A 23,758-nucleotide genomic window follows, 5' to 3' on the forward strand; every position below is an offset into this window, starting at 1 on the left:
GAGAGCTCGGGTCCAGCTCCAGCAGCAGGCACGTGGCCCAGTTCCAGCTGATCACGACCAAGTGGAAGTACAGGTCTTAACTTACGCCATCTTCTGATTTTCAAGGGAATTGAGACATCTGTAATCACATGGGAAATCTCTGCATATGCAAATATTGGAAACTATTTTAAATTTCAAAGAGTTATGAAAGCTAAAACTTTTCTTTTTCCAACTGGCCCTCAGGCAGCCAGTGTGTGTACTGGGCTATGGATGGATTCCTAAGGAGGGGAGGGACTGGTCCAGACCTGAGAGGTGACGAGACCCCTCGGAGATCTCTCTGGGGAGAGATGGAGGCAGGGAGTGAGTGAGGAATGAAAGGAGGAGGTAGGCACTAGGATATTTGGGTGGTAGAATCACCAGGACTTGGTACCTTGGTGAGGATGGGGAAGCCACTCACCAGCTCGGGTCCACAGGGTGGGCAGCACATTCTAAGGGGGAGATGACAGAGCAGCTTTAGGCCGCGGCAGTAGATTGTCTAGGTGCTTCCTGTAGGCCCCTTCCGACTCTGCATCTCCATCACTGTTTGCGCCTCGATTGCAGGGCAGGCACTGGGCTGGAATCTGGGAGCACAAGGTATTAAATGCCAGGACCCTACCCTCCAGGAGCTCTTGACACGAGATCATTTATCAGTTTATCATTTATCGGCTACAGATGGCAGAAAACCCTAACACAGTAGCTTAAACAAGATAGAGGTTTCTTTCTCTCTCACAAGGGAAGTCTGGAGGCAGGCAGACAGTTCAGAATCATTGGACAACTCCATGGTTCTTAGTGCCCTCAGCCCCTGCTCTCTTGCTTCTTTACCATTCTCACCACGTGGCTTCCATCTCATGGTCCAAGACGGCTTCTAGAGCTATTGCCATCACGTCTGCATTCCAGCCAGAAGCAAGGAGAAGAAGAGAAAGGGAAAACACTTCTCTTTTTGTGCCATTAGCTGTAAGTTAGTAACATGGTCACACTCCACTGCCAGGGAAGCTGAGAACTGTCTTTATTCCACGCGCCCAGCTGCAATCAGAAGTTCTGACACCGCAGGAGAAGGGAAGAATGAATACTGCAGGGCAACGGCAGCTTTGGCCACAGATTGGGCAGCAGATAGTCCTCCTGGAGGGGGGCATTTGGAGGACTGAATGTCCTTCATAGCCCCAGGCCTCTTAGTCAAAATCTCAGAATGAGAGGACCAAGTACAGGTCTGTATTCCAGCAAATTTAGCCAACAGAGACTTCATCACTGTGAACCCACGGGGTGGTGGCGGGCAGTGTGTGCTGATGTCCAGGCAGCTCTGGCTGGAGGAGCCAGCCACCGTGGGCCAGTGGGAGACAGCATGCTCAAGAAGTCTGTGTAAGCACGCGTGTGCTCGCACGTGCGTACACACACACACCCCCCCTTCTCCCTGCCACCCCACAAGTCCGTGGGTGGAAGTGGGGAGTCAGATGGACTGGCCTGCAACTTTACTGCCACCAACTTTCCATGTGACTTAGTCACTTCACCCTCTCAGAGGCTCAGTTTCCCCATCCATAAAATGGAACCAGAAGTACCCCCATCACAAGCCTGTGGTGTTAATTAAATGAGAAAACATGTAAAAAGCAGCTAGCACAACTCAGCAGGGCTGGAGGTTGCAGAATTATTGGTTTCCTTCTTTCTTTCACATCAGCTTAACAAAAACTTCATAGCCTGTGGGTTTTCAGAGAAGATAAAGCTTTGGTTGCAGCCTAGATATTAGAGTTGATCAATGATGTGACTGGGAACTCAAAAGACACAGGGCAGGTTAGTCTCAACATTAACATACACTTGACAACTTCGGCAATAAGGGTTATTCACTTCAACTGATATCTGTTGTCCTGGGCTGGGCTGTATCTGAGAAGCTCTCCCACAGAGACACCAGTGAATGGCTGGCTATATCTGGAATTTGAAAACTGATCACAAAGCTATCACTATTTCTGGAAAGAAGAACATGTATGTCATTTGTTACTAAAGGGGGAACCCTATAAACATTACTAAGAAAAGCAAAGCCACTAGCCACTCTGTGTTCTACATTGTCCCTTCCATGGAGGTGACCGTGCAGCCTCCCGCATAAGGCGCCAGCTAAAGAGCTGAGTGGTGCACTGTCACTCTTAGGTCACACCTAAGAAAGTTTGTCCATAAAGTTAGAGGTCAAGTGACCCAGGCAGGGAGCTAAGTTGTGGACATGCCAACAACTGGGAGGAGTGACCATGGGGTGCAGGCACCACCTTGCATTGGGTATCATAGAGCTGGGAAGTAGCCAGAGGTCAATTACAGGGAGGCGGCCTGGGTGCCTCCCAGGGGAACAGGCCGGGTGACTGTCACCTGTTGGCAGCTCATAGAACTACTCGGAGAGGACAACTCTTGGGTAAGAGACACTATTGAGATTCCTAGGCCAGAGGGTCTGCCCTGGCACCCCAGAGACCCCCTGTCTCCTTGGAGCCCTTCCCTTTGGACCATGAGAACCAGCTGTCCTACAGGTGGCCCCTTTTTTGCATAGAATAAAGAGAGACCATTATGTCAGAAAGACGGCCAACAGGAAGAAGGCAACACATTCCAAGGTCTCCAGAAAGCAGAGGCTGTTGACTCTTCTCCCTCAGAGCATCACTCTCAGTGAACGCCCCCAGCCCATTCCCTCCACCGCCTTAGATTTAGAAACCCGGGAGTCAGCCTCCACAAGGTAGCCTGCTGCTCCCTTTCTTCCACTTAACATGCGCTACACGTCGATTCTCTTCTGTCTGGAAACTCTTGTCCTCTGTTCTCTGGAGTTGCAGTGCTGTAACCCGCGCCTCTGCCCTCCCCTGGGCTGATGGGGACCCTGACCGGCCTCCCTGCCTCCAGCCTCAGCCATGTCAGACAATCTACCTTCCACACATGCCGAGTGGGCACGTCTCTAAAGAGCTTCTGAAAACTGGCCTGACGTATTGCCCTTTGTTTTTATTCAACTTAATTTTTGAGCCATCTGCTTCTCTCTTTTGGCTTTCATGAATTATGTACATAAGACATGGTGGATAAATGCTTCTTACCTAAAAACATCAAAAAATACAATTGTAAATAGGGTCAAAACTTATAATACCTTTCAACTCCCCCATCTGAGATTCACTATCATTCATTTTTGTGTATTCTGACTGACTTTTTCCTCTCTGCTTATATTTGCGTACAAATCCATATAGTTTGGGGTTTCTAGTAATATAAGTGGATCACACCTTGCATTTGTTCCATAGCTCGCTGTTTTCCCTGAACAGCTCTTCATGTCCATACACAGCTCTCCTCTTCATTCTTTCTATAAGCTGTCTAATTTCCCATAGTAGGGCAAACCATGATTTACTGAACCAGAGCCAGCTGAGGGACATTCAAGTTGTTTGTAAATTTTTTTTTGCTATTTTTAAATTTTTTAATTGAGACATAATTGATATATTATACTAGTTTCAGATGTACAGCATAATGATTCAATATTTGTATATATTGTGAAACGCTTACCACAATGTCTAGTTAACACCCATCACTGTAGAGGGTTACAGATTTTTTCTTGTGATGAGAACTTTTAAGATCTACTCTCTCAGCAGCTTTCAAATATACAGTACAGAATTATTAGCTGTAGTCACCGTGCTGTACATTACGTCTCCAGGACTTATCTTCTAACTGGAAGTTTGTACTACTTGACCCCCTTTACCCATTTCACCCCCCCCCACCCCCCCACCTCTGGGAATGACCAAGCTGTTCTCTGTTTCTATGAGTTCAATTTTTTTATTTTCAGATTCCACATATAAGTGAGAGCATACAGTATTTATCTTTCTCTGTCTGTTTTATTTCAGTTAGCATAACACCCTCAAGGTCCATCCATGTTGTCACAAATGGCAAGATTTCCTTCCTTTTTCAAGGCTGAATAATATCCTAATATATATGTGTATACGTCACATTTTCTTTATCCATTCATCCTCTGATGGATGCTTGGGTTGCTCCCGTGTCTGGACTGTTGTAAATGATGCTGCAGTGAACATGTGGGAGCAGATAGCTTTCTAAGTTAGTGTTTTAGTTGCTGGATAATATGGTAGTTACATTTTTAATTTTGGGGCAAACTTCCACACTGTTTTCCATAGTCATTGCACCAGTTTACGTTCCCACCAATGGTGCACAAGGATTCCCTTTTCTCCATATCCTTGCCAGCACTTGTTATCTCTTGTCTTTTTGAGAACAGCCATTCTAACAGGTGTGAGGCCATAGCTCGTTGTGGTTTTGGTTTGCATTTCCCTGAAGATTAGTGATGCTGAGCACCTTTTCATGTACCTGTTGGCCATCTGTAGGTCTTCTTTGGAAAAAATGTCTATTCAGATCCTCTGCCCTTTTTTAAATTGGACTGTTTTTTTTTTTTTGCTATTGAGCTGTAGGTGTTTATAAATTTTATCTGTTTAAACAACACTCCAGCAAGCATCCTTAAGCACATGTCTCTGTGTGTATTTTTGTTGGGGAGATTCCTGTGAATGAGACGCTGGGTCAGAGGGTGCCTTACTCTTTAAGGTGAAACTGTGGCGACACTGCTTGCTTAGAACACTCTATGGCTGTGACAGCTCTCACGATGGAATCCAGTCTCGTTCCCCAGGTCTGGTCTGGCCAGTACTCCCACATGCATCCCCTAGGCCTCAGCTGAGCCAGACTTGACACCTTCATCTCAGTTCCTTGAGCTCTTCCAGGCCACATTGAAATGTCCTCCTGCCCCTCCTCTGCCTGCCTGGCTCCCACTTATAAACTAAGACCAGAGTTACATTTCCTTGTCTCTGAATTGTCTTAAGGGAACCCAGTCTGAATGCTCACAGTGCCTTGCTCACAGCCTTTACTTTGGCACAAGGCACATTGCATCACAAGTTCTTTACTCCAGTATTGCCCCCAACTCGTCCCTGAGCAACTCAAGGGCAAGGCCTAGGTCTTATTCATGTCTACACCCCTGGTGCCCAACACTGAGCCTGGTCAAGGAAAGGCCGAGATGATTGCTGAGAGAGGGGACGGATGAGCAAGTGAGCTTGTGTTCCTAGAAGGCTCCTGGGCGCAAGAAAGGTCCTCGTCCTGACCCAGTTTCTAAGGGAAAAGTGGGCAACTTGGTGCTCTATTTCCATGGAATGTAGTGTGGTGGACTGAACAATGGCCCCCCCAAAAGGACATCCCCATCCTAATTCCAGAACCTGTGAATGTTACAGGTTACAGGGTTTTTTCGTTTGCAGTTTAACTTTTTACTTTAGTAAAATCAGAATATGTACAGCAGATGCAGCGCTAGCTTCTAAACTAATACAGCAAGCAAGTGCTAAAGCTACAGGGACCTGAAGTTCACTCTCTCCATTCAGTGGGGTTAAATCCATTCTTACACGATTTTTGAAACCTTGTTTATTAACCGTAAATGTTGCTTGCTGATAAAACTTGTTCAAATGCTATCCCTGCATGTACAAGCGACTGAGCATGCCAACACAACAAAGGTGACCACGTGTTCAAGGACGGCCACGTGCCACACACTCACTGAAAAAAGTACATGCCACTAAACAAAACTCACACAACAAAATCTGAGAATCTGGACACTTCAGATCAGTGTTTTGAAGTGTTTCATTAGAATCCTAAGATAAGCGTATCAAAACTTTGGCATGATTTAATTTCAAGCCACCAATTTTGTTTTTACTAAATCAGAAAATTATGGCTACACTGCCAATGCTGGGTCTGCTGGCTGTGTCAAAGCAACTTTGCAGGTATGATTATATTACGGATCTTAAGGTGGGGAGGTTAAGATGTTGGATTATCTAGGTGGGCCCTCAACGCCATCACAAATGTCCTCATAAGAGGGAGGCAGAGGGAGATTTGACAACAAGAGGAGAAGGCAATGGGACAACACAGGTGGAGACAGGAGTGATGTACCCACAAGCCGAGGCTTGCCAGCAGCCCGTGGAAGCTGGAAGAGGCCCAGGACGAAGCGAGGCCTTGATTTCAGCTTCATGAACTGACCTCTGACTCTCGGCCTCCAGAACTGTGAGAGAGGACATCTCTGTTGCTTTAAGCCACCGATTCTGGGGTGAATTGTTACAGTGGCCGCAGGAAACTGACTCATGTGGTAAGCATTTCTAATGGCTGAGATGATGCCAGATTCTGTGGGGACTCGTCACAGAATAGGGACACAGCTCTTTCCTCAGTGTCCCCCCAAAGGGACAAGATCAAATGAACTGAAATATTCCGAGAACAGTGTAGTGAAATGGCGTCTCAACTAGGATTTTGGGAATTAGCTTAGAAACTTCAGCTGTAAAAGTTAGAAGGTGGGGGTGCCCTCACGCAGGGAGTGAGTTTAACTGTGGGAAATACTGTGAGAATCACGAATGCACGAAGGCCGACCTGTGAGGGTGTGCTGCGGTTGTCCATACTCGGCTGGAGACATCGCGTGAGCCTCCAACTCTTCTATATTTGGGCTTGTTGGCCGACATTGTCTTAATGCCTAAGATATGTCTTGGCAGTTAACGTGGTAAATTTGGAAGCAGCATTGACTTACTGGCCTCTTTTTTTACTACTATTATTATTATTTTTAACATTCAAGGGTCCCACAGTGGTAATTTAAAGAGTTAATGTGGCTTTCCAGAAGTTCTTAACATATTTTTAGCACTGGAAGAATTTGGCCCAATACAATCACAGAGCTATCATTTTTATGAGTGTGATTTTTCTCTCTTGCACAAACACTGCATCAACAGTAACATAAAAAATTAGCCACAATCCCGCCACCCAAACAATTTTTGCCCATGTTCTTTTCCTGTCTCTGTCCATTTGCAGATAAATTTTTTATTATCTCAATCATAGCTTAGATGCCATTTTGTAAGCTTCTCTTTTCTCTATTCTAGCAAAAGCGTTTTCCATGATGCTACTCAGTGTTCTTAAAAGGAAATTTTAAAGACTGTGTCGAAGTCTTTTGAGGGGACGCCCCATAACTAATGCAACAACTACTTTATTATTGAGCATTTTGATGGCTTCTGATGTTTTCATTACTGTCAATAAGGCTTCTGGAGAGCCTGGTCTTCATTTCAGATTATTTACTTTGATAAATTTCCAGGCCTGACTTGACTTGGTCAACTCACATGAAATGTGTATGATGTTTGAAATAGGTTGTCAAATTATTTTTCAGCAAGGCCGAACCTATTAAACCTGCCCACAGCTGTGCGGGTGTTTCAGTTTCTCATCATCTTCACCAGCGTTAGAGGTTATCTTTATTTTCCACTGAATTTGCTTGATACTAAACAACAAGTTCTTGTTGTTTTCATTTGCATTTCTTTGAGTGTTCTCAAAGGTTGTATAGCTTTTTGAGTTTGTCTAATTGCACACATTATGCTCTTTGCTCACTTAGATGTTAGGGTCTGGATTTTTTTTTCTAATCAGGTGGAATGCACTTTTTATATCCAAATAAGTGTTGATTTTGTGTAAAATATTTACTATAATATATATATTTTTTAACTTTTCAAGTCTCCTCTTTTTCTTGTTGTTCTAATTATACAATAGTTTAGGGCGTAATGGCTCATGCTCTGAAGTCAAACTGACAGGATTCAAATCCCAACTCAGCCTCCGCTTGACCTGGGCAAGTACTTAACATTGCTGAGCCTCGGTTTTCTTATCTGCGCAATGGAGATGACACGGCCTCCTCCGCACGGGGCTGGTTTTCCTTTCCAGTCTGCTCTTTTGCTCTTTATATCCATTACGTCTCTCACCCCTCGCAGAGAAGTTTTACATGTTTACATAGTTGCCTCTGTCTTTTTTGGTTTTTCTTTAAAGTTCCCAGTGAACTGTCTCTGGTGCATGTTCTCAGGATCACAAATGATTACGGCCTTTTGGTGCCCAAATGTGTTCCAGATGGAAAGTGCTCGCGTGGTGGCATCGCACGTAGCCTCCTACTGTATCCAAACGGCGGGTGTCTGGACTCGGAAGGTAGAGATTTTCCAGTGCAAAAGGAAAATTGGAAGGAGTTACTCAAAACCTGATGGAACTGCCCATTAACGCCCCCAAACGAAAGTTAATATTGTTCCAGCCATGGGCAAGAATGTCAAGAATGCTTTGTAAAGTTTTATCTCTTTGCAACTCTCCGTTTTAATTATTGTCAGGAGGTGACCTACATACTCTCCAGGGAACTTTCATCCCCCAGTGGGTGAGTGCCGTGACCCGCTGGGGATGGGACCCCCGCTCCCCATTTCTCTGCCATTCCCTCCATTTTCTGATAATGGGGACAGCTGGCTTTTGGTGCCTGATGCCCGGGAGTTTGGATTCTGTCTTCACCCCTGTCTAGTGATGGCAATGTCACTCATGTCCTCAGAGCCTTAATTTTCTCATCTATAAGATGGGAGTAATGGTACTCATCTCAACGGGTTGGTCATGGTGTTTAAATGAGATCATAGAAGTGGTTAAGGGCCGAGAGGAGGATGAATACCTTCTCTCTGCCCCGTGCATTGTAAATCTGACCATGGCCCTTACTCAAAGGCCTTTATGACTCTTCTCTAAAGTCCAAACTATTTGGTTCTTGAGACTTTTCACCGTCTGACTCATGCTCCCCTCTCCAGTTGCATTTTCAGCTCTGCTGCTTATAGCTGTGTGGTCAGAGTCCAGTGACTTAATCTGTCTGCATCTCACTTTCCCTATCTGTAAAATGGGATAATAACCCCTATCTCCTAGGGTGGCTACGTGTAAAGAGCTCGGGAGAGAACCTGGCATCTAGTCAGCACTCAGTAAACGCTAGCTACTGTGATTATGATTATTTTCATCTGCGTCCCCCCACCCCCCCCCCCCCGGCACGCTGGTCCTTATCGCCCATACCTTTGCAGGTTCTGCTCTCCGTGCCTGGAAGTCCATTCTCTCCCCCTTTGCTGCCTGCTTCATTCCTGGGGATCCTCAAAGTCTCAGGCCATCTGAGCCTTGCTTGGAAGCCTGCCCAGGCCCAATGAGGTGCCCTTTCTGAGGCCCACCCAGCTCCCCGTGCGCATCCCTGTGGCGGCCCTGGGCAGTGGGCCAAGCATGGGCTCTGGAGTCGGGCTTCAATCCCAGCTCTGCCTCTCAGCAACTTGACCATCTTGGGCAAGTCACTTAACATGTCTGTGCCTTGATGTTCTCATACACAAGTGGATACAACAGTGACTCAATCTTTTCAGGATAAAATGAGAAGATGTAGGTAAAGAACTTAGAACAGTACCTGGCAGGTGATAAGCTCACGATGTAAGAAACTACTATTTTGACATAACATATTACACCACGTGATAATTATCTGTCTACTTTTCTGTTCCTTCCCCCAAGATGATGAGCACCTTCAGACTAGGGACTGTGCCTTGTTCATCTTTATCCTCAATATCTGGCACATAAAAAAGTGCCTAATAAATGTTTGCTAGATGTAAATAATCCCAAAATGGCTTTATTTTTTAAATTTTCTCAGCTTTCCATGAGAGAAGCGATCGAGCTCCTGGAAAGAAGCGGTGGGCTTTCAGCTCAGATACACCGTAGACGTGACTTTGGGGAGGCTGCTGACTTCTCTGAGGCTTGGTTTCCTCATTTGTAAAATGAGGATAATTATGACTTCGTGGAGTTTTACGAATATTAGAAATAATGTCCGTGAGAGATGTAGCACATTCCTGGATGGAAAGGCTGAATGTGGTAAAGGCGGCGATTCTGTCAAATTAATTTAGTCAAAAATCTCCATGGGATTTTTTCTTAGATCTTGACAAAATGATTCTAAGTTTATTTGGAAGAATAGCAAAAGAAGACTTTTTTTTCTTTAAAGATTGGCACCTGAGCTAACATCTGTTGCCAATCTTTTCTTCTTCTTCTTCTTCTTTTTCTCCCCAAATCCCCCGGTATATAGTGGTATGTTTTAGTTGTGGGTCCCTCTAGTTGTGGCATGTAGGATGCCACCTCAGCATGGCCTGATGAGCGGTGCCATGTCTGTGCCCAGGATCCGAACCAGCGAAACCCTGAGCCGCCGAAGTGGAGCGCGAGAACTCAGCCACTTGGCCGCAGGGCGGCGGCTGCAAAAGGAGATTTTGTAAAAGAAGAATAACCGAGTGAGAATTCTCATCAGACGTTAAAACACGCACATGAGTCACGGTCGCTGAAACGGTGCCGCGTTTGAACCGGTTGTTGGACCAGAGCAGGCCGTCAGACAGCGGTTCCCGGCCGGGGAAAGCTGCTCTGTGGTGAGGAAGCGCCACACCGCATGGGAGACTCGGGCTTCATCCATAAAAGGCATCGGGCAAACTGGGTGTTTGAGAAAAAAAGAGAGATCTTAACCTCACACTATACCTCCAAATAAATTCCAGATGGATTATTCAGTTAAATGGAACAAACAGCATACAGGGAAGTGACAAAGAGAAAAGCTAGAAGGGCAATGAGTACTTGTGCTTGTTTCTCATATTTAACTCTATAATCCATCTGGATTGTTCTCTCCTCAGAATAGGAAATAACTTTTTTAAGACAACGACAATGGAAAAATCTACACATCAAAATATGATTTAATGTGACTATATAAAATTCAAAACTATCTTTTACTTTAAAAATAGAAAATTATAAAGAAGACAAATGAGGGACATTACCAAAAAATAAAAAGGGACTAAAAGCCTTCTATGTCTAAGGTTATTACAAATCAACAAGAGAAACAGAAAAAATTCAAATAGCAAACATGGAAAAACAGTTCAATCTCCGTAATCAAGTAACAATGAAATGAAACCATCCTTAGCCAGATTGCTCCCGGGTTACTCCCCTGGTCAAAATCCTTCGACGACGACTCATTGTCTCAGAGAGAAAGTCCAGGCTCAGTAACCCCACACACAAGGCCCCTGCCGTTTTGGGGTCTGCTTGTTCTCTCCCCAGCCACGTGCCTGGACATCCGAGGCTGCCATCGCGTGCTCATCTCTATTTTCCTGCACACGACGCCCCCGTGCACAGTCCTGAGGTTTTGCACACACTGTTCCGTTTGTCTGGACCGGCCTTCCCAGCCCTCTTCTTGGTAAAGTTCTATCTACGTTTTCGTACCTGGCTGAGTCCAGATTCCACTTTGGTTTGTTTTGAAAAAGCGTTTGTAAGTGCCTGGCAATTCCTGGATTTATCACTCCTCTTAGAGGGAAGGGAAGCAGAGAGAAGGATGATTTCTCTCAAACTGAGTCATTCACTTCTATTTCCTCTTGGGAAGCGGTGGTCAACCCCGCAGTGGCCCCCAGAGCTGGGACAAAGAGACTAGCCGTGAAGGTTAAACTCCTGAGGGCCTTGCCTAAAGGTTCTCAGGGCCTGGTTCCATGATGCCCCCCTACCAGCCTTAACCCAGCTCTCCTCAGAGGTCAGCTCAGAGTGGGGTTCTCAGATAAATTCAGATCAGGTTGTCCCCACACATTGCGTGGGACACACTCATGCTAAAATCATTCTTCTTCTTTCCGTGTAAAATTGAAAGTGAACTGGATGGCCCGTGTTTTCATTTGCTATATCTACCACCACAGCTCAGAAGGAAGCTGAAGGGCATCGAGACTTCGGGAAGGACCCTTGATGGGGGTGGGGCTGAGACGGGAGAGTGACTCACTGCTTGAACCCCGCGTGCTCACTGGAATCCAGGCTGGGAGGCCTGCTCTGCACTCGTGGCCGTTGCACTCCGTGTGAATGACTCTTGCAGAGGGCTGCTGCTTCTCTTTTCTTTTTTAAAGCAGCAGAAAGGGCATGTACAGCACCTGTGTGCTGTCAGGACATATAGGGGCAGGTGCAGGGTCTTTCGAACCAAACAGATTTGGTTCTAATCCCAACTTGCTAGCTGTGTAACCTTGGGCAGGCTCTGTAACTTCTCTGAGCCACTGTTTTACCATGTGCAAAACAGGGATCATGACCACGCAGAGAGGACGAAATAAGGAATCATGCGAGTGCACTGAGCAGAGTGCTGGGCACGCCACAGGGGTTTTCCCTGGACTAGTGCAAGGAGAGGATCAGAGTCCCCTGTTACAGTTGAAAGGAGCTTGGCCTCCTATCGTTTCGTTTCCCTATAATGAGATATGTGTTATATGCTTATTGTCTATCCACTTCAAATATCATCATTATTCAAAATCCCTTTTGCAAATATATCTTCTTTGATCCTTCTATGAAAGCTCGTTAGATTTGGTTATCACCATTTTAGGGCTCAGGCAGTGGGGCTGTGGAGTGGTTGAGGTCAGGCAGTTGCCAAGATGAAACACCATCCACAGCAGCAGCCGCAGCGGGGCCACACTGTGGGGCATCCCTGAACCAGCGTCTCCACAGACCTTACCCCAGGGCACCTGTCCAGAACCCTGTGAGGTCAGAACGGTTTTCTCCATTAAGAGAAGGCAACCATCCGCGAGGGAATGGGTGTTCCCCAAGTTCACAGAGCAGGAAATGGTGGAAGTAAGGTTCAAACCTACATCTTTTGTGGTAAAAAGCCCAGCAAGCTGTGGTTGGAAGTCAGGTCCTCAGCTCCTGCCTGTTGTAACTGCCCCACAACATCTGGATTGTGCATGTGACAGGCTGTGGGGGCTGCCAGTCCAGCATGGGCACCATTTCCCCTTCCCGCCTACGGTCCACTTGCAGCCTGGTACATCATAAGCGCTCAGGATCAACAGGCATCGGCTGAAGGAGTGAATGGATCGATGGAGACGTAGGGAAATCCCTTCCACGTACAAAGCAAGGGTTTTCTGAGCCTTTGGCCATTCCAAGAAGAAAGTCAACATGGGAGAAATAAGACTATTTCATCAAAGGTGCTGTTTTAAATGTTTGATGCCAAAATAGAAATCTCCTGCCCTGGGTCTCAGAGAGCTGGGCTCGGGCATATGTGTGCCCAAACCCAGCTTCCCTGGAGAACACTGTCTGTTCCCTTGGACTCTGGCCCAGGCCCATGGGATGCTTGAGTTAACTCAGGATGCCCTAACACACGTTCCTTGGATAGTGGTCAGGACCGGGAGCAGGGGCCACATGGCCAGATGCCCCTGCAAGGTGCAGGATTTGGGGCCGGAGTGGCTGGTGGAGGTGGCAGTGTTGGGAAAGCTCTGGACGGCCTGTGCCAGCGACACGTTGCGATTGGCCAGTCCTTCAGGATTCCCCCGCTTCCTGGAGAGAATAAACACAACCAGAAAGGCCTAGGCCATGCAGACAGGAGGGTGGCAGAGTAACCAACTGTGACTCTTGTCCCTGGAGGAGCCCCAGGCCTGGCTTCTTGTCCTGACCCCTCCTGGGCCACCTGGGATGGGGCACTCATCACCTGCCAGGGGCAAAGCTGGGCCAGGTTGGGGGGAAATTTCGGAGCAGTTGATCCCTGATATATCCAGGTCAAACACTGTCACCCCAACGAAGGCCCCTCAGAGGAAGGAAAAGGAGGAAGGAACTGGCATTTAATGAGCGCCAACTGTGTGCCCTGTGATTTAACCTGCAGTCCTTCGGAGGTCCTCCCTGTCCTTCCTTCAGGTGTCCTCAGCTTGGGGCCAGCTGATGGGGGAGGTCAGAGGTAGGACAGATCCTTCTCCCTGGAGGAGGGACGGCAGGAGTCTGCATGCTACGAAAACTCCCCAGGACCCCCAGGCTCTCGGCTTCCTCTTCTAGCGTTCGGATGATGAAGTTGAGGTGCACAGACGACCTGGAGCAACCTCGCCCTGCCCACGGCAGGCCAGAGGCAGCCCTGAGCCTGGCACACAGGCGTCCAGCGACCACCTTCTGCCAGCCTCACTCAGTGCGCCCCCACCTGCTCATTTCCACCCTTTGCTAAACGGACTCCTGGACTGTCCCTATCGCCTGGGCATGCTGTGTGCAACCAGCCCCGGCTCAAGAGAGCTGCTCACCACTGTGGGGAAGTTCTCCCCTGGGCTCAGCTCCGCGGTGGCCCCCAACCTCGCCAAGACTGTCATCCTCTCCTTGATGACCTCACAGTCCCCAAAAAGAGAGTTTTTTCTTTATGACAGTTAAAATATTGTTTGTGTTATCATGAAAGAAAAGACAAACTTGTAAAATTCTCGTCATCAAACTCCAGCATCCCCAGGAGGAAGCCCGCCTGCAGCCAGCGGGCGCACTGCGGCCGTGTTCGCAGACTGTCTCCTGTTCTGGACCCCGCTCCTTGTGGCCAGGCATGAGAGGCACCTTCTTTAGGCTGTCCATCTCCCCGGGTTTCCAGGGCCCCTCGGCACTGACTTTCCAGTGGGGTAATGGATGGTTCTGGCCCGATCAGACCAGCCCCCTCAGAATTCTTTCTTCTCTCTCTCTTTCTTCTTATATTTAATTTTTTTATTTTCCATGACAGCTCACATTATAAACCAAGACTAAATGCACGGAAATGAAAACATACTTTCCACAGCATCACGCATTGCCGTAAAGACCTTTTAATATAGACAGATTAGTTGCTAGATTCAGAAACTGAAGTTACACTTCTGGAAATCTCTGTTGTATTTACAGAATAAAAAAGTTTTAGAATCAGTGAAGACTTTTTACTATAAGCATAGCATTTGCTTTCTCTTGCTAGCAATTACTGTGCCCAGGGGAATGAGAGGCCGAGGGAACAACCAACCGTTTCTGCATACCTGCTGTGTGCTGTGTTTTCACACGTCTCATTGTGTGGCAATGACAAAGGCCCAGAGGTGGGCAACCAGCCTGGTCTGGGCTCAAATGCTGCCTCTGCCACTTCCCAGCCAGGTCATCTTGGCCTACGATCTTATCCCTCTGAACCTGAGTCCATTTGCAGCAGACGGGGAAGACTGTCCCGGCAGCGTTCAGCTTCTGTTGGGAGAATGAATTACAACAAGCTCTGATGCAGGGCTAGGGCACACATGCTCAAAGCGAAATAAATAGTAGCCATTCATAATACTAGTGTTATTAATGCTCATGTCATTCAGCCAAAAGACTATTGGCCAAATTGAAGTTGAACAAATGAGCCATTTGGTCCAAACAATTTGGAAGAAAGCTGAGTGACTAACAGACAACTTGGTCAAAACAAAAGTTTGGTTGAAAATGAATAGCCCCAGTAGTTAGCATCGGAAACATCAATTGCAAATTCCTCTTCATCCGCGGAAAGCCTTTCTGCCCTTTTTTTCCTAGAATTTTTACTGTCTCTCTGTTTTGTTTCTACTTTATTTTCAATAATTTATTCTTGCCCTTCATTGTAATAAGGAAAAGTTGGGACACAATAAATATTCATTAATAAGAGAACAACTTAAATGACCAAGAAAAGAGGAAATTGTCGAGATGACCTCTCCTACTGAGTTGATCTAAATGAATTATGGAATGTTACGAAACAGCGTGCATGGCACGAGCGTACTTTTGCAGAAAGGTGTCGTGTCTGCATAGCAGGTGTGGCTATGTCTGAATCAAGGGGTTGAGGGAGGATGGAAGGAGGTGGACCTGTGGGGGCCCTTATTCCGTGACTTCATTTCTCTCTTTCAACTTTAGTATCTCTGAGATGAGATTACATTACATTTATACAAAGAAAGAAAGTAAAAGAAAAGCTAAACAAAGTTTCAGTCTTTTGATCAAAAATATTTTTAACTTTAAACTGTCTCATTTGTTTCAAGCCAGTTCTGCCCTTTCTGATTTTTTGATATTTTTCAATGCTTGCACACAGCGAGATTGCGGTTGTTCCCCAATCTGTGACACAATTGTGTCTACCTCAAATGGGGATTAGAAGGATTAAGTGAGATCTTTCATATAAAGTTTCTTGCACTGTCTTGGACACATAGTAGGGCCTGAACAAGCGATAATCAACAGTTTCTTCCTTGTGGACACTTGGTGGCTTCTAACAGGTCTCTGCTGTGCCACAGTTGGTCTCTTCCGCCTGCAGACTGTTCTGGGGAATTCCTCCAGGAGGACAGTAAGGGTGTGTGCCCTTGATTAGTCACTGGCATGACTGTGAGGTCCTCCTAACTCATATCTCTCCTCCCACTGAGCTTGCTCCCCTTCCAGGCTGTTCTGCACACAGCAGTCAGAGCTGCTCCTTTTAAAGTTTCAATTGGATCACATTGATTCTCAGAACTCCAGTGGCTTCCCATCCAGCTGGATTGAAACCGAGGCCTGACTGTGGTCCACAGGCCCCTGTGCTGTCAGGCCCTGACTGCTTCGTCAGGCTAATTTCCTCCCTTCTTCTCACTCATTCACTGTGGACCACCTGTTCTGGTCTCCCGGCTGTTCGCAAACACAGCAAGGCTGTTCCGCCTCAGGGCCTTTGCACATCTCCTCCCTTTTGCTGGATGTGTGTGTGTGTCCCTCTCTCAGTGCATTGAGGTCTCTGTTCAGTTGTTGCCCCTCAGCTGGGCTTGCCCTGAGACTTTAGCTTCTCTTTCTTCATGGCTTTTACACATGCTGTTCAACATTTAAACGTCTGTTTATGATGCCTCTTTCTCCCCTCAAAATGTGAGCTTCCCAAAGTGATGGACTTTGTCAACTTTGCTCGCATTTGTATGTCCCCCCAGGCCTGAGTAGAACACCCATCCTATTAGACTCCCAGTACACATTTGTTGAATGGATGAATAAAATAGATAAAAGAGTCCAGTATGACCTTAATATTCATCACAAATAGTATAAGAACAAACGACCTTCTGAAAATGGATTAGAAATAAACACACTCCCCACCCTCCCCCAAAAAAGAGAAAACAAATTCTGAAGCGTAGTTGAAATCCTTAAAGAACCACAACCCATTGCCGAACCCCCCGAGGATGCACCCAAATTAATCACACTTGACAACAGTGAACGAGGATAGTCACTTTTCAACTAGTCGTCATTTTGCCCAGGTATCAGGTTGACTAACTTGCTTATGGCCAAATTCAGCCACGTCACCCGGGATCAGTGTGACGGGTGTGGTGGGAGAAACAGGACAATCTCGGGGGCCCTGGGAGAGTCTATCTCTGCTCACCCCACTAGAGGGGCAAACCCCGCTTCTCCTGTTCTGGGCGTCAGGCTGCGTTTCTATAGCAACACCTCCCCTCCCTCTCCACCTCGCCCTCCCTCCCACCCCAACTAGGGTGTTCCAGCCCAGAATGGTCCCTCTCCTGGAGGTACACAGGGCACCTGCAGGCCCTTAGCTGGGTGTACGTGCTTGTATTCAAGAAGGGTTTGTGGAGTCCGCTTCGAGACTGGCAGGAAAAGTATTCTGTTGGAAGAAGAAAGGAGAGGGCAGGGGGCTGAGCGCCGTGAAAAGCTGATGGGGAGGGGTTGGGGGTCCTCTGATCCAGTTTCCATTGTTTATTTTGGAAGTGTGTGTGTGCATGTGAGGGAGAGACAGAAAGAGAGAGAGGGAGAGACAAAGAGAGAGAGACAGACATACAGAGACAGAAAGAGAGAGGCAGACAGAGAGATAGAGAGAGGTGGGGATGGCGTGTGTGTTTGTGTGTGAGTGTGGCGTGCATGTGTGTTGGGTCTGTTGAGTGTTCCTCTAGGCATCTAACGGTTGTCTGTTTATCATGTCTGTGTGGCTATGTCTGAGTGTGTGTCTGTCTGGCTGGCTGTCTGGCTGTCTGCTTGCTTGTGTGTCCCTTTGCTTGGCTCTGCCTCTCTCCCCATGTGTGAATTTCCACTTGTGTGCGAGTGTGCAGGGGTCACCTCTGCAGACACACAGCTGTGAGCTCACCTTCCTCACCGCTTGCTGGGACCCTTCAGATGCTCGTGCCAGGTTTGGAAGAAGCTGTGAAGGGGGATGAGCCTCCCCCGACATCCAGCGGTGAGGAGGAGAGAGCTGCGGCTTCAGAGTCTGCATCCTAGGCCTTGTCCAACCGGGCCCAGCATGCAGCCGACCACAGGGGCCTCCGGGCCAGCGCCTAGTGACCTCCTACTACCTGCCCTGTGCCTTCCTGGTTCTCCAAACCCCCCGCTCTTCTGGCCTCAGATCAGCACTCCAACCATTCTTTCCTGCAGGACTTTGCTGGAACACCTCCTCCCTGAAGCCTCCACTGACCATCAGGAGACAGTTAGCCTCCGTCCCCTGGATCCACAGAGGTCCTGGACACTCCTCCATTTGAGCACTTCTATCCTTGGATTGTAGGCTGTTTGGTGCTCTCCACGCTCACCTCCAACAGGCCTCGCAGCAACTGGAGTGCAGGGACCGGCTCGTCTGATTTCGTACAGCCAGAGCCGGGCACAGGGCCTGAGCAGTGCGGGGTGAACACGTGGCTCCTGTGGGGTTGAGCCCAGCAGGTCTGGGCCGCCCTGTGCTACCCTGGACTGACTCGGTCCGTCTCTTCCACTCCTTGGGCCTCATGTCCCCCATGGGACAAGGGGATTTGAGAACACAGGAGCAACACACGGCTCACACAGGACCTCAGCAAACGACTCTCATGATTGGACACGCTTAGCTATAACACACGTTCTTTCCTCTCTCTCTTAAAATTACCCCTTAGCAAGGAGGCAGTTGTCTTTCATATTGATCTCTTAGAAAGCGTCTCATTTGACGAGGAACTCTCTCAATTGCTTTATTTTGAACAACAAAGAAATGTTTGGGGAATGTACTTTAGCCTAAAACCACCTCAAACAACATGGGTTTAGAATTCTTAAAGAGATAATCTGACAGAATCTGTAAGAAAAGGAGGCAAGAGACATTTTACACAGATTTAGCAATTCCTCCTCGGGGTATGACCTCAAATTACAAGTGCTGGATGTCATGGCAAATAAGCCTTTTAAAGCTCAGCTTGAAAAAGCAATGCTGAGTGGGGCTTTTGTGCAGAGCACGGACTCACACACACCCAGAGAAAGGATCAAAATCCTGCCTGTGCTCCTGTCATGCAAATGGGATGCAGACCCGTGTTCCCAGCACCAGCCGGCCTCAGACAGAGAACCAGAAAGCACTAGACCTCAGGGTGGTTAGACCGAAGTGAGGAGAAAGGTCTGGAAAACTGGGCTGGATGTCACAAAATGTGGCTCTGGGATGGAGACACTCGTGGAAGAGCGTGGGGAGTGTTGGAGTCAAGCTATTTCATGAGACATGGATATGGAGAAAAGCAATGTTTCTAAATGTGTGTTATTCATTCTGAAGAACAGTCATGAAACAGGCCACTCAGTTCCTTCCTACCGTCACGGCGGCTGTGGGATGGCCATGAAACAAGAATTGTTCCAAGCACATTACCTGAATTATTATTTTTCCCCGTCCTCCTACTTGTAAAGTAGGTATTATAATTTCTTTTTTCACTTTATGCACAAGGAGACTAAGGTTTCAGGACTCGCCCAAAGTCCCATAATGAGGACTTGGAGCCAGGATTAAAATCCAGGCCTGACCTCTTCACCAGGGCCTTGCCCCAGATGTTAGAAACACTTTCTACTGTCTGCACAAAATGATCATATCAGAAGGGCAGGAGAGTGTTCTGGCAAGGAACTGTAACTTCATTCCTCAGGTCACTCCTTGCTTGCTGCCCTCTGTGAGTTTTCCTGCTTATTTCGTTAATGGAGAAATGGGTTCTCAAAGCCAAATGAATAGAGAGGCCAGGAATGTAATGTAGAGGAATGAAGGGGCCCGGGGTAAACAATAGGGAGAAGTGAGGGCTGCAGAAAAACAGAGAGCCTTTGCTTATATAAAGGGGGCAGGACTACTGCTCTGGCCCATTGTTGCCACTAAAACCATGGCCCCACTGTTACCAGATCTTCAATATTTTCAGAAGCCAGAGAGCCAGATTTTGGGATGAAGTCTTATCTTTAAGAGTTGATCACTAGCTCAGATTAATTTTTCAAAATCCATGTAGAGCAAATAAAACCCACTTGGCTGTTAGTGTTGCCGCTTGGGCCACTATGTTGCAACTTCCGGATGTGAACGCTGCTGCAGCCCGGGGCAGCTGGGACAGTGCTGGCTTTGGTGTGCTAAAACGCAGATTCACATCCCAGCTCTGTCTGTTACTAGCTAGGGAACTTCCTGGGCCTCAGTTTTCCTGTGTGTAAATTGGGAGACACTAATAACCTTTACCTTATGGGTTTGCAGAGAAGAGAATGAATGCATTCGAGTGTCTGGCTGACATTACACATCTAACATGCCCAACACTGGACTCTTTTTCCTAGCCCCTGCGCCTTTGCTGTCCCATTGTTTCCCATATCGGGGCACCATTAGCTTCTTGCTCCTCCCTCTGACAGAGATGCTGTCTTCTTCTAGCCCTGTTGTAACAAAAAAGCCTCTGTTTCCAGAACTTTCCATTGGTTGGTTCCCTCTTGTCATTCAGATCTCAGTTCACATATCACCTCCTCAGAAACACCCTCCCTCTCTACCCTATCTAGTGTTGCCATCTGCCTCCCATATCAAGTCACATGACACTGCCACCATGTTGCTTTCTCAATAACCCCATCATGATCTCATGTATTCACTTGTTTAAATTCCCAAGTAGAGCAAGGACCTCACTGGTTGTTGCCTTGGCAGCACCTAGAACAAAGCATGGCACATAGTAGGCACTCTTTGAATGAATGAATAAATGAAGAGAGCTGAAAGAATAGGAGATCCAGTGTGACACAATGGTTCTTAGAAGCTGGGCCTCCAGAGAGGAGAATGGAGAGAGGCTGGGCTACTTAGGGAGGGCGTGGGGTTTGTTTGCAATGTTCCTATGAATCAGCAACAGGTCCTGCCCATTCCTTACTCTTTTACCCAGTAAACTGTTATTGCTTAAGAAGTCATTAGGGAGATAGAGATAATGCCTCCTGGAGCACAGATAGAATCAGAAACACAGAATTGCCCTCTAAGCAAGCGGCACAGCTCAGAGAATCGGGCAGGCCAGCCTGAGAAAGGTAGGGAGGCTCATCCAGCTTTTTACCCAATGCGCAGGGCCTCCTGCCAGGGCAGAAGCATCCAGCAAGACTTAACATTGTTCACTTTGACAATTAGTCTCTACCTACAGCAGGTAGAGTTCCATGTCCATTAATGATAAAAAAGAGCAAACAACAAACTTCCTTTTAGAATAGATGCCCTTTAGTTTAAAAAAAAAAAAAAAGGGATTCATCTTAAAGAAAAATATGAAGTAAATAACTGCACATGCTATGTGGATGTGACGATCTGCGCTGGTGACGGAGAATGAATGAGCGAAGTCCAGCAGGTCCTGACCTGGGCAGTTAAACACAGCTGCTTCGGAGCCGCCCTCAAAGACCTCAAAGATGTGGCCCTGGCCCGACTTGTCAACTGTTTCCTTTTACTCCCCTTCATTCAGGAAACTTTGCCCCAAACTTAACTACTCCTTGCTTTGCCTGCCCCCGCCTCTGGGCTCAGTTCACGCTTCTCCCCCTCCTGGCGTGCTCTTTTCACATACCCATGCCTACAAGATGCGCTGGCTTCTCCCACCAACCTCTTCTCATTCGTTGTTTGTGCTTCTATAATAATAACAGGCATCATTTTAGCGCTTTTTGTGGGTCAGACGCTCTAGGTGCACTCATCTTTAAGGCTCCAGCAATTCTGGGAGGTTTGTACTCACTATCCCCATTTTACCAAGGGGTGAGGTGCTCTGGCCAAGATTCTCCTGCTGGAAGGGGCCAGACAGGCTCTCACCCAGAAGACCTGACCCCAGAGCTCAGGGGCTTAACCTCCCCACTGTCCACCTCCCTGGCCACTTTCTACACAGCCTTAGCCTGAGCTGGGTCTGTGCCTTCTGCCCCCAGGGCTCACAACCTCCTCAAGGGTGCATTTATGAATTACTCTCCAGCTTTGGAGAGCTTGGCGCCTACTGGGGGTTCTGCAGACATCAAGTGAACCTTGAGCCAGCTTAAGTTGACATTCTCCTGAGGGGGTTTCAGGCTGGGTAGGGCTGCAACCCTCACCGGGAATCTGGACAGAGCTGTAAGAAGGAGGGCGAGCACAGTCATGACTTCAGGGGAGAAGGCTGGACCTTCCAGATCCTTGTAAAAACAGGAGTCCCATTTGGGGGAGTGTGCCAGAGTAGTGGAACAGACAGCTCGTGGGTTTGGATCCGTTCATTTTCTCACTGTATGACCCTGGGAAAGCTTCTCAATCTCCCTGAGTCTCCGTTTCCTCATCTATACAAGGCTCCTGGGAGCTTAGGGGAAATGAAGGAAATGCATCTGACACTGGGCCTGGCACGTAGTAGGTCCCCCTAACGCCACCATTGGCTTCCTCTGCTTGCATCAGACAGGCCTGTGTGCAAGGACTGTTTGGGTTTCTAACTCTCCCACTGGTAGGATATCCCTGGGCAATTTACTGTTGAAACCTCAGTTTCCTAATCTATGAAATGGGCTGATAATCTATTTCTCCCCAAGGCTTGTTGTGAGGGTTAATGAGATAACCCGGGGCTCTCAGAAACAAACAGCACCTGGCATGTAGAAAATGCAGACTTAACAGGAGCTTCTCTCTGGCCTCATTCCTTAAGCAGATCTGAACAGTCCAATCCCCTCTTACTTCAATGCTCCGTTTCCCTTTCTTGTTTGCAGCCACAGAAACATTTCGAATTCTACAGTAAGTACCGGGTAGGAAGATGCAGAGATAGAAAAGGAAATACATGTACAGAGTTGCAAACTCCTGACAGTCATGTTGCCTGAAATACCGAACTTGGGGCAAAGACAGGGAAAATATGAGTAAAATTTAGAACCCATCTGAAGATCTCTTCGAAGTTCATTTTTTTTTTTTTTTTTACTTTTCTCTAAATGTTATCAAGGTAAATAGCTGCTCCTAATCTGGAGAAAATCCAGGTTACAGAGAAGAAAGAGAAATGCTCAGCTAAGGTTGGCAGGTAACTAACTCTTCAGCACCCACTGAGGGCCGGCAGACCCAGAGACGAAGGAATATCATTCTGGTGTCCCCAGACTTAACGGGGATGACGGGCCGGGGGGGGGGCGGGGGGGGGGAGGGCACTGGGGCCGCTTGGTAGGCAGGAGAGGCAGTGCTGCAGGGACCGAAAGAGGGCAGCTCAGAGCACTTCCAGAAAAGGCAACGGGCAAGGCAATCAATGAGGCGAAATGGGCATTCCTAGTCAGATCTTCAGCGGCTGGCATTGGAAACCATGCGCCGGGGCATCATCCAGGGTTTGTTCTTTGCACGCAAAGCAACAGACATTCACTGGCTAATTGAATGTCTGCAGAGAAGGAACGTATTGGAAGGATGCTGAGCAGTTCACAAAATGGGTAGGAAGCTAGAATTGGAAAAGGATAGAAACTATGGTTCTCTGGAGGTGGAGAGAGCCAGAACTAGTGGACAGCCTCAGCGGCGGCGGGAGGAAACGTGGTCTAACTGTTCCTTTTTTTTTTTGCTTTCTCCGTGTCACTGGACTTAAGATTCCAAGTCCAGGGAGAGAGAACTTGACTCTCCTAGCCCAGCTCACACGTGCACCCAAGACTACGAGGCCAGCGGCGGGCACTGTGGGTGACAGCCACATTACGACTGTACCTGACGGAGGAGTTGGGGTTCCCAAGTAGAAATGAAAGTGACGTGACGAAGGACGATGGCATCCGTGACGTTGTCCACTACAGTGAGTATAGTGTTACAGAGAAAGACGCTCCCATCCCAGTCAGTCCTGTGTGCATCTGCATTTAGTCTGTCCCAGGCCCTGCGTTAGGTACGAGGAGAAGCGGCGAGTAAGACGGGCCCAGAAGTCATGGAGCCAGGGTTGGGAACAGAGACTCTTTGATGCCAAATTCCCGCCTCTAGCAGTGAGCGGTCTAGAGGGGAGGGAGGCATGAAAGCAGAGATGGCTAGAGGAACAGAGGGACCACCGGGTAGCTTGTGGGGGTGGGAAGAGGGAACAGGTCCTCACTGATGTCCGCTGAAGGAACGGAGGTCAGAACTGCCAGGAAAAGGAGAGCCTTGTTCAGCGCC

The 23,758-nt window shown here is 47.7% G+C and overlaps 1 long non-coding RNA gene across 1 annotated transcript in view; it reads right to left on the reverse strand.

Moving 5' to 3' along the window:
* Positions 1 to 14,371: 14,371 nt before the first annotated feature.
* The window catches only part of LOC139046273 (uncharacterized), a 35,890-nt gene continuing 26,503 nt past the window's right edge, over positions 14,372 to 23,758 (reverse strand). Inside the window, exon 3 of the long non-coding RNA XR_011506116.1 lies at positions 14,372 to 14,769. This is a non-coding gene — a long non-coding RNA (uncharacterized lncRNA). The remainder of the gene's footprint in view (positions 14,770 to 23,758) is intronic.

This window comes from Equus asinus, chromosome 9 (assembly GCF_041296235.1).
Source record: "Equus asinus isolate D_3611 breed Donkey chromosome 9, EquAss-T2T_v2, whole genome shotgun sequence".
NCBI lineage: Eukaryota > Metazoa > Chordata > Mammalia > Perissodactyla > Equidae > Equus > Equus asinus.